Source organism: Phyllobates terribilis, unplaced genomic scaffold, assembly GCF_046119375.1.
Source record: "Phyllobates terribilis strain yellow unplaced genomic scaffold, ASM4611937v1 Scaffold_35__1_contigs__length_13245226, whole genome shotgun sequence".
Classification (NCBI taxonomy): Eukaryota; Metazoa; Chordata; class Amphibia; order Anura; family Dendrobatidae; genus Phyllobates; species Phyllobates terribilis.
Genome location: NW_027362795.1, coordinates 8,939,700 through 8,952,077, shown reverse-complemented (window position 1 = coordinate 8,952,077; position 12,378 = coordinate 8,939,700).

Here is a 12,378-nt window from a genome sequence, read left to right as displayed (position 1 = left end):
CACTGTAATGCCCACAAACAACATGGCTGCGGCATTACAGTGACTGGCTGGCAATCCCTGCATGTTCATTGGCTCTGTAAAGAGCGCCAAACATGCAGGGCGGAGACCCGAGCTCCCGCCCGAGTAACCCGGAAATGCTCGGTGCTCGCCGAACATCCCGAGTAGTGAGATGCTCAGGCGAGTAACGAGCAGTGTCGAGCATGCTCGCTCAACACTAGTAATGACGTCTATTAGGCTGTGTGCACACATTAAGCTTTTGGTTTCTCCATCTCTTGTCTGGAAAATACTGTAAATAGGTGAAGTTTTTCCCCACTCATCAGTGTGGGTGAAATCTGCAGCAAAAACGCTGACAGAATTGACATCCTGCAGAATTATATCTTCACCAAACCTGCAAGTCACAAACAAGTAACATGTGCAGGAGACGTCAGGATTCTCAGTCACTTTCCTGGCATCGAGAAACCCTTTAGGTTTTGTGACAAATCTCCACAGAAAAAAGGTGACAAAATCTGAAATGTGTGCACTTGTGTCCTTACAAAGTAAATCAACATGCAAAGTAACTGCAAGGAATCTCTCAAAAGGAGTTTGTTACCCCAAAATGGAAATTCAGCTACTTAATCATTTACATTAAGGCTATGTGCCCACAATGCAGAAATGAAGCAGAAAATTTCTGCAGCATTTCTGCATCTCCCTGGCAGAAAAAACGCATGCGGATTGTACATGCGTTTTTCCAGCGTAATACATGTGGATTCACATGCGTTTCCGCATGCGGATTGACAAGCGCTTTCAAAGCGATTTTAGCATCACTTGGAAAGTGCTTGACAACTAGGTCACACTATATAAATCCATGCAAACAGCATGGATTTATATAGTGTGACCTTTAGAGTGGTTAAAAATAAAAAAATAAACCTTGATACTTACTTTCCGATGGCCCGGCGTGTGTTGCTGCGCTCCTTCCTGGCTGCCAGCTGATCGCGGGACACTGCACTGAAAGACCTGCTGTCACATGACTGTGACGTCAGCGCAGGTCCTTCAGTCTGCTGGCAAGCACAGGGAAGGAGACCGGGGACTGTCGGTAGGTGAATATAATCTTTATTTTTTATTTTATTCTTTTTTTTACAGTTTCTATGGTACATGTGTGGCACCCCAGGGGTCTGGTTTTCCACAGTAATGTAATGTTATGTCTGAGAGCAGGTGGGAGGTCCTTTGGTCAGGGATCCGGTGCATGCCACACCTCCTGCCCAGTCTTGGGAGGGGAAGAACTTCCCCTGTATAAACCCTGGGCTGAGGCAGGGTTAGTCAGTCAAGGAGAGTAGAGACAAGAAACAGTCACAGGAAGAAACAGCAGAAGCTCAGTGGGAGCAATACTACTACAAGTCAGGGGCTGGCAGCTGCAGAGCTCGCCCTGACTGAGAAGCTTTCTTACCGGACCCGGCGTCCGAGGCTGTGGGGACTAACTCTTACCCAGCAGCAGAAGCCGATCGGCAGGGGATTTCAGGTCCTCAGGCCCAGAAACCCGAAGGCACGGTCACACGCGTGGGACCAGCACCGCCATCGTGGAGCGGAAGCCATTAGAAGGCCCCGAGTCACCGGCCATACGGGTGAGCACCACACGGTACACTCAGGGACGTGGGCTACTTATATCCGCTTCTAGCAAGGTAGCCAGAAGAGTACAGTCAGTTTGGGAGGCCTACAACTCCGCCTGGCCAGGGGAGATCCCATCTGCTCAAGGACTGACCAGGCCCCGTTCACTAGCAAGTACTCCGGGAGGGTCTATCGTTGTTACCAGTAAAGACCCTGAATTACACCGCACCGTCTCTGAGTGGTTCCTGCTACCCCCATCATCCACATCTGCTGCCCTGAGGCCATACCCCTCCCGTTGGGGGTTATACCATCTACGCTGCACCATCCATCCACCGGCCTCAGCGGACTGTCCTGCAGCGGCAGCTCCATAGCTGCATTCAACGGGTGGCGTAGTCGTCCTACATCTACCGCTGTTACATCGCCGCTCAGTTTGACTCCCTGGGCACGGACCGGGTCACCGCCACGAGACTACAACCCTCAAGAGATCCGGCTCCGGGTAAGCTCCCGCGTGCGCAACGCAGCGCGACACAGGCCCAGGGGCGCGTCAACTTTGGCGTAGTCGGCAGGATTTCGTGCCCGCAACCACCGGGTACTGCGTGCCTGAAAAAGAGACTTTTCAAACTTACCTGTGGTGAAGATTCCCGCCATCCGGCGCCATCTTCAGCCTTCTTCCCGCCATCGGTGAAGTTTCCCGCCATCCGGCGCCATCTTCTGCCTTCTTCCCGCCATCCGTGGAGTTTTCCCGCCATTGGACGCCATCTTGAGGACGCCGCGCGGGAAGAAGAGGGGCGTGGACTCCGAAAGCGCGCGAGAACTGAAGCCCCGCCTCACGTCCGGACGTTGCGTAAGGTCCTGGAAGGAGCCCAGCAGACGCCGACGTCACAGGAGCGCGACGGAAGGTCCTCAACCCTGACGATCCACTGCGGAGCCGCGGCCTACGGAACAGGATCATCGCAAGGTAGGCCACGGTCCACTAGGGGGGAGGAAGATGTCGGATACGGAGGAGAGCTTCACTGCCTCAACCCCCGCCAGCGCTACCGCTGCTGCAGTTATGCCCTTCACCATGCCCTATATCCCGGGAGCAGCTTGGCTACCCCAGTACTCAGGGGAGTCACATACCCTGCATGACTTTAGAGAAAAGCTGGATAGCCTCTTCCAGGTGTACCCCCTCACAGAAGAGCAAAAAGTGAGCATCCTGGTGGCCCAACTAACCGGGGCAGCCAAAAGGGAAGTAAAATCCTGGCCACCTGGGAGGAAGACTGTCGCAGGGATACTAACCCGGCTGAAGGACACCTTTGATACCCGCACCTCAGCCGAGATTAAGCTTAGATTCTACGGGTGCAAGCAGCGAGCGCATGAGAGTATAAGGGACTATGCACTAAACCTACAAGAGGCCCTGAGGGCCATTAAGCAGACCGACCCTGATGGAGTGGGAAACGAGGACAGGCTGTTGACCGAACAGTTTATAGAGGGACTGTATTGTAATACCCACCGAACCCAGTTGCGGGCAATGGCCTTACAGGATCCCCATCTGGGCTTTGCACAGTTCAAGGACAGAGCCATCCGGGTGCTCCGAGAACCGGCACCGGGTGGCGTTGTGACCCACAAGCGCCCTGCTATCACTTACCACCAGGAGGCGGCGCCCTTGTCGGCAGGGCCTGTGGGAGCTGATGCGCAGGCTTTGGACAATGACCCGGCTCCAGACCTACACCATCAGGTCCAAGAGCTAGCTAAGAGCGTTGCTGCGCTAACCCGAACTGTGCAGTCTTTACAGGCTTCCACCCCAGGGAAGATCCAGCTGGCATCCGGACCGGAGGACATCCCGTGGCGTCGACCAAGGAGGACCCCACCGGCCAGAGGAAGACCCAGTGACCGATACAGCGAGGACGGACGACCCATCTGCCGCCGCTGCAATCAACCTGGACATATGGCAAGGTACTGTTCTTTAAACGGGCACAACCTGGGGTAGAGGGCCAACCCCCAGGAAAAAGATCACCAGGCCCATCGAACTGGCGCGACAGATATGTGGGAGGACGTCCAGTCTTGCCTGTGGTACTGGATGGCATTCCCATGAGTGCCCTACTGGACACCGGGTCACAGGTCACCACCATCCCGTACGTGCTCTTTAAGCAGTACTGGAATGACTCGGATATTACCCGCTACCCTGACGACGACTTGAGTATCATCGCCAGCAATGGCCAGCCCGTGCCACAGATCGGATTTAAAGAGGTGACCATCAAAATCGGTAGAGTCGAACTGGCAGCACAGGGACTGATCATTGTAGATATTGACAAACATGAGAGTCACCCAAAAATAACTCTAGGAACTAATGTAATTGAAAATTGTCTTGCAGAGGTGATTTTCCTTTTACAGCAGGTTGCCAAGAACGCCAGCTCCGGCGAGCAGCGGGTGCTCCAGAAAGAGATCCGGTCACTGATGCGACGGCAACAGGTGGAACTCTCCGGCGGTGAGATTGGTAGCGTAAGAATGTGTGACCCTTTTCCTATTGCCATGCCCCCAAAAAGTGAAATGATGATTTGGTGCCGGGCAGCTATTGGTCTGAGAGGTAGAGATTACCAGGCAATGGTAGAACCAGTTTACTCAGACAGTAGGCCCACCATTTTGACAGCACGGGGGGTGGTCAATGTACGCCATGGGAGGGTGCCCGTTCGCATAATCAATATCGGGGAGAGGGAAGTGTACCTGCCCCGGTATGCCACGCTAGCCAAATTATATACCATCAACCAAAACTCTATACAGTCTGTGGAACCCTTGCCTCCATCTCACCCGGAGGAAGGTAACGGCTCTAAGAAAGTAATGGAGGATTGGTGTCAGCAACTACACTTGGGAACTGACTCCACTCCCTCCCACCAGAAACAGGGAGTCTACCGGGTGGTTCAAGAGTATGAGAGAGTGTTTAGTAAACACCCGTTAGACTTCGGGCGAGTCAAGGGGGTAGAACACCGCATCCCCACGGGAGATCATCCTCCCATAAAAGAGAGGTATCGACCCGTACCCCCTGCACATTACCAACACGCCAAGGGGATGCTTAGAGACATGAAGGAGGCTGGGGTAATCCGGGATAGCTGTAGCCCCTGGGCAGCCCCACTAGTTTTAGTCAAAAAGAAAGACAACACTATGAGGATGTGTGTAGATTACCGGAAAATCAACCGTATCACACACAAGGATGCGTACCCTTTACCAAGGATAGAGGAGTCTTTGGCTGCTTTAAGATCTGCTAACTTCTTCTCCACCTTGGATCTCACTAGCGGGTACTGGCAGGTTCCTGTAGCAGAGGCGGACCGGGAGAAGACCGCATTCACCACCCCGATGGGACTTAGCGAGTTCACCTGCATGCCGTTCGGACTCTGCAACGCTCCGGGAACCTTCCAACGACTAATGGAGTGTTGTCTGGGCCACAGAAACTTCGAGACGGTCCTGTTGTACCTGGACGATGTCATCGTATATTCCAAGACGTATGAGGACCACCTGAAACACCTGGCGGAAGTGTTCGAAGCTCTGGCAAGTTACGGCCTAAAGGTGAAACCCTCCAAGTGTCACCTCCTGAAACCAAAGGTGCAGTACCTGGGACACGTGGTGAGCGCTGACGGAGTGGCTCCCGACCCTGATAAGATCACCGCAATTAAGGAATGGCCAAGCCCCTCCAGCGTAAAAGAAGTGCGGCAGTTCCTCGGGTTGGTAGGCTACTACCGAAGGTTTATTCCCGGTTTCACCAAAAAGGCAGCACCTATGCAGGACCTCCTGATAGGCCAGTCCCGGAAGGCCAAGAACCAGAAGCCGCCCTTCAAATGGGAGGAGCTGGAAGAAGAGTCCTTCCGCCAGCTGAAGATGGCCCTCACGGGGGACGAAATCCTGGCGTACCCGGATTATAGCCAGCCCTTTATTCTCTACACCGACGCCAGTAACATCGGGCTAGGAGCCGTACTGTCCCAGATCCAGCAGGGGAAGGAACGAGTAATCGCCTACGCCAGCCGAAAACTGCGACCCACCGAAAGGAACCCCGAGAATTACAGCTCATTTAAGTTAGAGTTCCTGGCCGTAGTATGGGCAGTCACCGAGCGCTTTAAGCATTACCTCGCTTCTTCCCGGTTCACCGTGTACACGGATAACAACCCGTTGACACACCTGGACACGGCAAGACTCGGTGCCCTGGAGCAGAGGTGGATGGCCCGTCTGTCCAACTACGAGTTCACAATCAAATACCGGGCAGGACGCTCCAATACCAACGCGGATGCCCAACCTGCCGGACGGAGGAGAAGATCCGGAGGGACTGGAAGAAGTTGAACTCCCTGCGTTCCACCGTCATGGGACTATCCAGTATTCCCACCGGGTAAGGAGTAAGCAGGCTGCTACGTTGAACCCCTTACCCCACTACAACTGGGCGGAAACGCAAGACAGCGACCCTGCCGTCCGACTGGTGAAGGAGATGCTGACTCGGCCGGAGGCTCGCCTTGAACCAGACGCTCCGGAGGAAGCCAAACAACTATGGGCAGAGAAGAGTCGACTGTTCCTTTACAAAGGGAAGTTGTGCCGCAGAATGGTTAACTCCCGGACGCATGAATTACTCTGGCAAGTAGTGGTGCCACGAAGAGACGCAGCCATGGTGATGGAGGCATACCACGACGGAGCTGGACACTTCGGGTGGAAGAAGCTGGAGTTCCTGCTGCGCGAGCGGTTCCACTGGGTAGGCATGAGGGGAACCATCGAGAAGTGGTGCAGAGACTGTGGCCCGTGCAACCTGAGAAGGAAGGACCGTGCCAGCCAGAAGACTCCCCTGCGGTCCATCATCACCAGACAGCCGTTGGAACTGGTAGCCTTGGATCATGTAAAACTGACCCCGGGTCACCGCCACGAGACTACAACCCTCAAGAGATCCGGCTCCGGGTAAGCTCCCGCGTGCGCAACGCAGCGCGACACAGGCCCAGGGGCGCGTCACATGGGTGTGGATGAGAGTCTTCTCTTCTCCACACTCGGGCACCATCCACACATTACAACGCGCCAATTAAGCATGTACAGAAGCAGTCTTGCAGAATTGGCGCGTTCTAATGCAAGTCAATGGCGGCGAAAACGCAGCGCTTCCGCAAAATTAATGGACATGCTGCGGATTTTTGAGAGCAGCATAAACGCTGCAGAAAAATCCGCAGCATGGGCATTGAAAGTGCGGAATTGCATAGGGGACCATGGCAGAAGGCTTACCATGCGTTTCCCAAGCGTTTACGCTGCGGAAAATTCCGCAGCAAAAACGCTTGAAAAACACATCGTGGGTACACAGCCTAAATTCACTTTTAATCCTTATGCAACTAATGGCACTTTGTTGCACCCCTGGTATGGTCAATGTCCAAGGGGATCAGGTATTAGTCTTAGTGCCCCCAGCAGAAAGTAAGCTCATGGCCAAGTGGCAAGGGCCATATGAAGTCCGGGAAAAGGTTGGGGAGATGAATTAGAGAGTATATCAACCTGGGAAGAGAAAACCCAAACAGCTATATCACGTAAATTTGCTATAAGCAAGGAAAGACTGGGAATGTTTAATTACGGATGCGACTCCGGTCGTATCGTCTGGGGACCCTCCGACAATGGCCAGGGGAGAGGTAAATATAAGTGACACACTCTCTAAACAGAAGCGACGGGAGACTCAGAAATTGGTGCTGCGGAATACGGACGTAATTTTCAGAAATGCTTGGCCGAACATCTGTGATCCAACATAACATTGTCACAGAGGCCCAGACACAAGCCATCGCAGCTGAGGAAAAACAAATGCTCCAGCTAGGAGTTATCGAGGAGTCCAGGAGGGAGCGGGCTAGCCCCATTGTAACTGGTTCTGAAGCTGGACGGATCGTTATGATTTTGTAACGACTTCTGAAAATGTAATAAAGTGTTGAAATTTGACCTTTATTCAATGTCCTGGGTGGACGAGCTGATTGAGAGACTGGGGCAGGCCCAGTACTTCACCACGGGTTACTGGCAGGTGCCTTGGACAGAGTCAGCCTTCATAACGCCGGAGGGTCTCTATCACTAGGTCGTCTTGCCTTTTGGGTTACATGCAGCCTCAGCCATATTCCAGAGGCTGCTGGACATAGTGTTAGAGCCTTATCAGAAGTATGTATCGGTGTATTTGGAGGATATTACCTTTAGTACCAAGTGGCATACCAACTTGTCCCAGGTACAATCAGTAGTGGATTTGCACACAGCCGTGGGCTTAACAGTGAACCCAAAAATGTGGAAACTGCTGTCACTTCCCTTTCCACACTGAAACGAAGATCATCGAAAAGGAGGGGACTGGGACATCCCTACTCTCCCCTGCTTTGTTTGCCGCCCATCAGTGATGCTGGTTTCAGGGGCTGGTCCGTGCAATGTCTCCCTCAGCGCCCTGTGCGATAAGTGCAGCATCCGGTCTGTTGTCTGCTTAGCTGAATAGTAATAACTTATTACTAATAAGCCGACTCTGCTTACAGTCAGATATCAGAACTACACTTATGTATTTTATGTCTGAGTGCTTACTTCATGATTCAACAGGTGTTCATTTGTTCCAAAAAAATTTGATTTCAGTGATAAAACTGACATCCTAACAAGTTTGAGCAAGGTCTACTACTCCTCGGATGACTCTTCTGCACAGTATAAATATAGGAGAAACCTTATAATTGTATGCCATCACAAGAAACATTTTGGAGTGAAAGCTGAATGGCACTTTTTTGCCATTCAGCTCCTGGCAAAAGGTGTATGTGATGGTTTAGGAGGCACGGTGAAATGTCTAGCAGCTCAAGCTAGCCTCCATAGACCACATTCAGACCAAATTTTAACACCCATGCAACTTTTCCAACTGAGTGAGAAAAATATTCCTAACATCCAGTTCACGTACTGTACAAACCAGGACTAAGAAGAAGAGGAAAGTTTGTTAAAACATTGGTTACAAAAAGTAGAACCCATCAAAGGAACTAACACTTTAATTCCATGTAGTGAAACAAAAATATAAACAAGGATTTTTTCATCCAGAAATGACAGTGAAGTCCATGAAGTGATTGAAGGTGGCACAAGATTGGCGATGGATGATATAACTGGATATGTGACCTGTGAGTATGATCAGCACTGGTGGCTGCTGGCTAATGGACTCTCCAAAGACTAGGACAATGAAGAAGTAAAGTCATTTTTCTGCACCTTCTGGTCCATCACCATCCTTTGTGTATCCAAGAAAGCAGACATTTTGAAAGTAACCAAAAATCAGATATTAACACAAGTGGACCCAAACCCCATAACAGGCGTATATACTGACACAAAAGGAAACGGCCATTGTTAGTAAGAGATTGTGGACAAGATTACATTTCACCCAGAAGAGAGAACAAATTATTGAGAAAAGATCAGTGTAAAGACGTACTATTAATTGTTCAGACCAATTCATAATGTTTTATTTAATCGCTGGACGATTTTACTGTATTTTTTTCATTTTTTTTTTAAACTGGAAAAAGGAAATGTCTAGTGAAGTAATAATAAAAAAAAGTTGTTACATGTATAACTGTATATTAAAAAGGTGTTAAAATATTGATTCTTTTAGTTTAGCATTAAACCTATGACTAGGATGAGACTGTATTTAGAAAATCACACAACAAAATATGATCCTACAGAAATACCAACTTGTATCCCTGAAGGAATGTAACCAGTAACACAAGTAACACATACGCATTTTTTTTATTTTTTTTTTTTAACAAAACACAGTTTTCCCGAAATCGCCCATCAAAATTTAGAATTTGACTCCTCGAAAACAAAATAACAAACTTGGTTAAGACATGTCGAATTAAAGCCTGTACAATTCTGAACAAAATGCTGCCTCTCCCATCTCTATCTTAATTGTAGCCCGCAATATGATAAATGTAAAGTCTATAAAAAAATAACGAAGATAAAAAATCCTAAATTTATTATTTTTACTTCACTAAAGTAGCACTTCAAAAAAATGGTGTCATTCAAAAGTACAACTTGTCCTGCAAAAAACAAGCCCTTGGTTATATTGAAAAAATATAAAAGTTATGGCTCTGGAAAAAAAGAGGAGAAAAAAAACTAAAGTGCAAAGATAGAAAATCACAAGATCATGAACGGGTTAATATCAAGTAAATTGAACCAGTGTTATGTAAAAATTAACCATTACAGAACATTGCTAATATTTTCCTATTTTTTCATATTTTATATAATGGTTGTTCCCCAGCTTTTCCAGTCTGCAGAATGCCAGATCTGCCCGGCCAGTCAATCTAAACGCTACCGTGGAGGTGACCGGAAGTGAGAGCGCGCGCGGGGTGTGAACACGTGGGCTGTGGTGTGGCTGTGGTGAGCGGCGTGCGGCGTGGTCCGACTCGGCTCGCGGCCCTCTGGCGAGGGAGCCAGGCGGAGGTGACCAAGTGGACCGGGAGGACCGGTAGGAGGCGACCGGAGGAACGAGCGCAAGAGAGCGCTGTGATATCGTGCAGCGCCGGCCGGCGGAGGGCGCCAGGTGGTGGTGACCAGGAGGACCGGTAAGAGGCGACCGGAGGGGCGAGCGCGCTGTGATAGCGTGCAGCGTCCCTAGAGGAGGTGAGTGAGGGGCAGGAGGCCGCGATAAGAGGCCCTACTGAACCCGAGCGTGTATTGTACTGTATTTGTATTGTAATTGTATTTTATTTAAGTGCTCCCCCCCCCCGGCCTTATTTAAATTAATCCCCTGTCCATATTTGATCGATCTCCCCCCTATCCATATTTAATACAACTCCCCAGGCCATCTTTAGTGATCCCCCAGACCATATTTAATTGATCACCCCCCGTCCATATTTAAATTGATCCCCTGATAACCCCCCGTCCATATTTAACTGATCCCCCTGACAACATTTAAATTGACCCCCCGTCCATATTAAATTGATCCCCCGACCACATTTAACTGATTGACCCCCCCAGCCCATAATCAATTGATCCCCCTTGTCCATATTTAATAGATTCCCCCTGTCCACTTTTACTGATCCCCCAGTCCCTATTTATTTGCCTTATCCCCATCCATATTTAATTAACCCCCTGTCCATAATTAATTGATTGATTCCCCAGTCCACAATTAATTATTTCCCCAGCCCATATTTATTGATCCCCAGTCCATAGTCAATTGACACACCGTCCATACTTAATTAATCCACCTGACCTACTCAGCTGAGTCCCCGGTCCATACTTAATTGATCCCCCGTCCATACTTAACTGATCCCCCGCCGATATCTAATTGATACACTTGCACATCCCTAATTGATCCCCGTCCATAGACCTATATATAAATAATTGTGTTTTGTACTTGTATATATATACTGACTGTATCCCCATATTTAGAATGGCGTCCATCTTGGCCGGAGCCGTGCAGTGTACATCTTGCGCAATGTATGCATTCCGTGAGCTACCGCTCGAGGATCCATACTGCTGCGAGAGATGTGAGCATATTGTGCACTTGGAAGCCCAAATTCTGGATCTAAGTGCTCAGATAGCGATACTGAGGAGCATCGACAACATGGAACGGAGTTAGCTGCTCACCGAGCAGACACTCAATGGGTCAATACTGGGGGTGGAGCATAGAGGGGAAGTGCAGGCTGAACAGGCAGGGAGCTGGATAACAGTTAGGAGGGATAGAGGGAAGAAGTATAGGAAGGCTGGTTCAGAACCGGCATTATTGGAGCACGACAGATCCTCTGACCGCCGGGGGAGTGTATGCTCCAGTAATGAGGGGGAGGGGGGAAGTGTAGGGCAGGCAAGACAGGTCCTGGTAGTGAGTGATTCTATTATTAGGGGGACAGACAGGGCAATCTGTCACAAAGACCGGGATCGCCGAACGGTGTGCTGCCTCCCTGGCGCTCGAGTCCGGCACATCGGGTTGACAGGTTACTGGGTGGGGCTGGCGAAGACCCAGCGGTCATGGTCCACATCGGCACCAATGACAAAGTGAGTGGTAGATAGAGGGTCCTTAAAAATGATTTCAGGGACCTAGGTAGGAAGCTTAGGGCAAGGACCTCCAAAGTAGTTTTCTCAGAAATACTACCAATCCCGCGAGCCACACAGGAGCGCCAACGGGAAGTTAGGGAGGTGAATAAGTGGCTAAAGAGTTGGTGCAAGGCAGAAGGGTTTGGGTTCATGGAGAACTGGGCTGACTTCGCAGTCGGCTACAGGCTCTACCGTAGGGACGGGCTGCACCTCAATGGGGAGGGTGCAGCGGTGCTGGGGAAGAAGATGGCTAATAGGTTGGAGGAGTATTTAAACTAGAGACGGGGGGGGGGGGACCAAGGAAATAGGTGGGATGTGAGGCAAGCAAGGGGGAAGGGGAGAAGTGAATATAATGAGGGTGGAGAGGGGGGTGAGGATAGTACAGTTAGATCGCTAGAGAAGAATAGGAAGCTAAATAACCCCAAAATTTTATCTTGCATGCTGACCAACGCAAGAAGCCTGACCAATAAGGCGAATGAGCTGCGGGCGCTTATATCGGATGAGAGGTATGACATCGTAGGTATAACAGAGACTTGGCTAGATGATAGCTACGACTGGGTGGTAAATTTATTAGGATTATAGTTTATTTAGAAGGGACCGGAAACAGGGGAAAGGCGGAGGAGTCTGCTTATATGTAAAGTCATGTCTAAAGCCCAGAATAAGGGAAGATATAGGAGAGGGAGAAGAGGGGGTCGAGTCCATGTGGGTAGAGATAGAGGGGGCAAAAAATAATAATAAAATATTATTGGGGGTCTGCTATAAGCCACCAAATATAACAGAGGAGAATGAGAGTCTGCTATTAGGACAAAT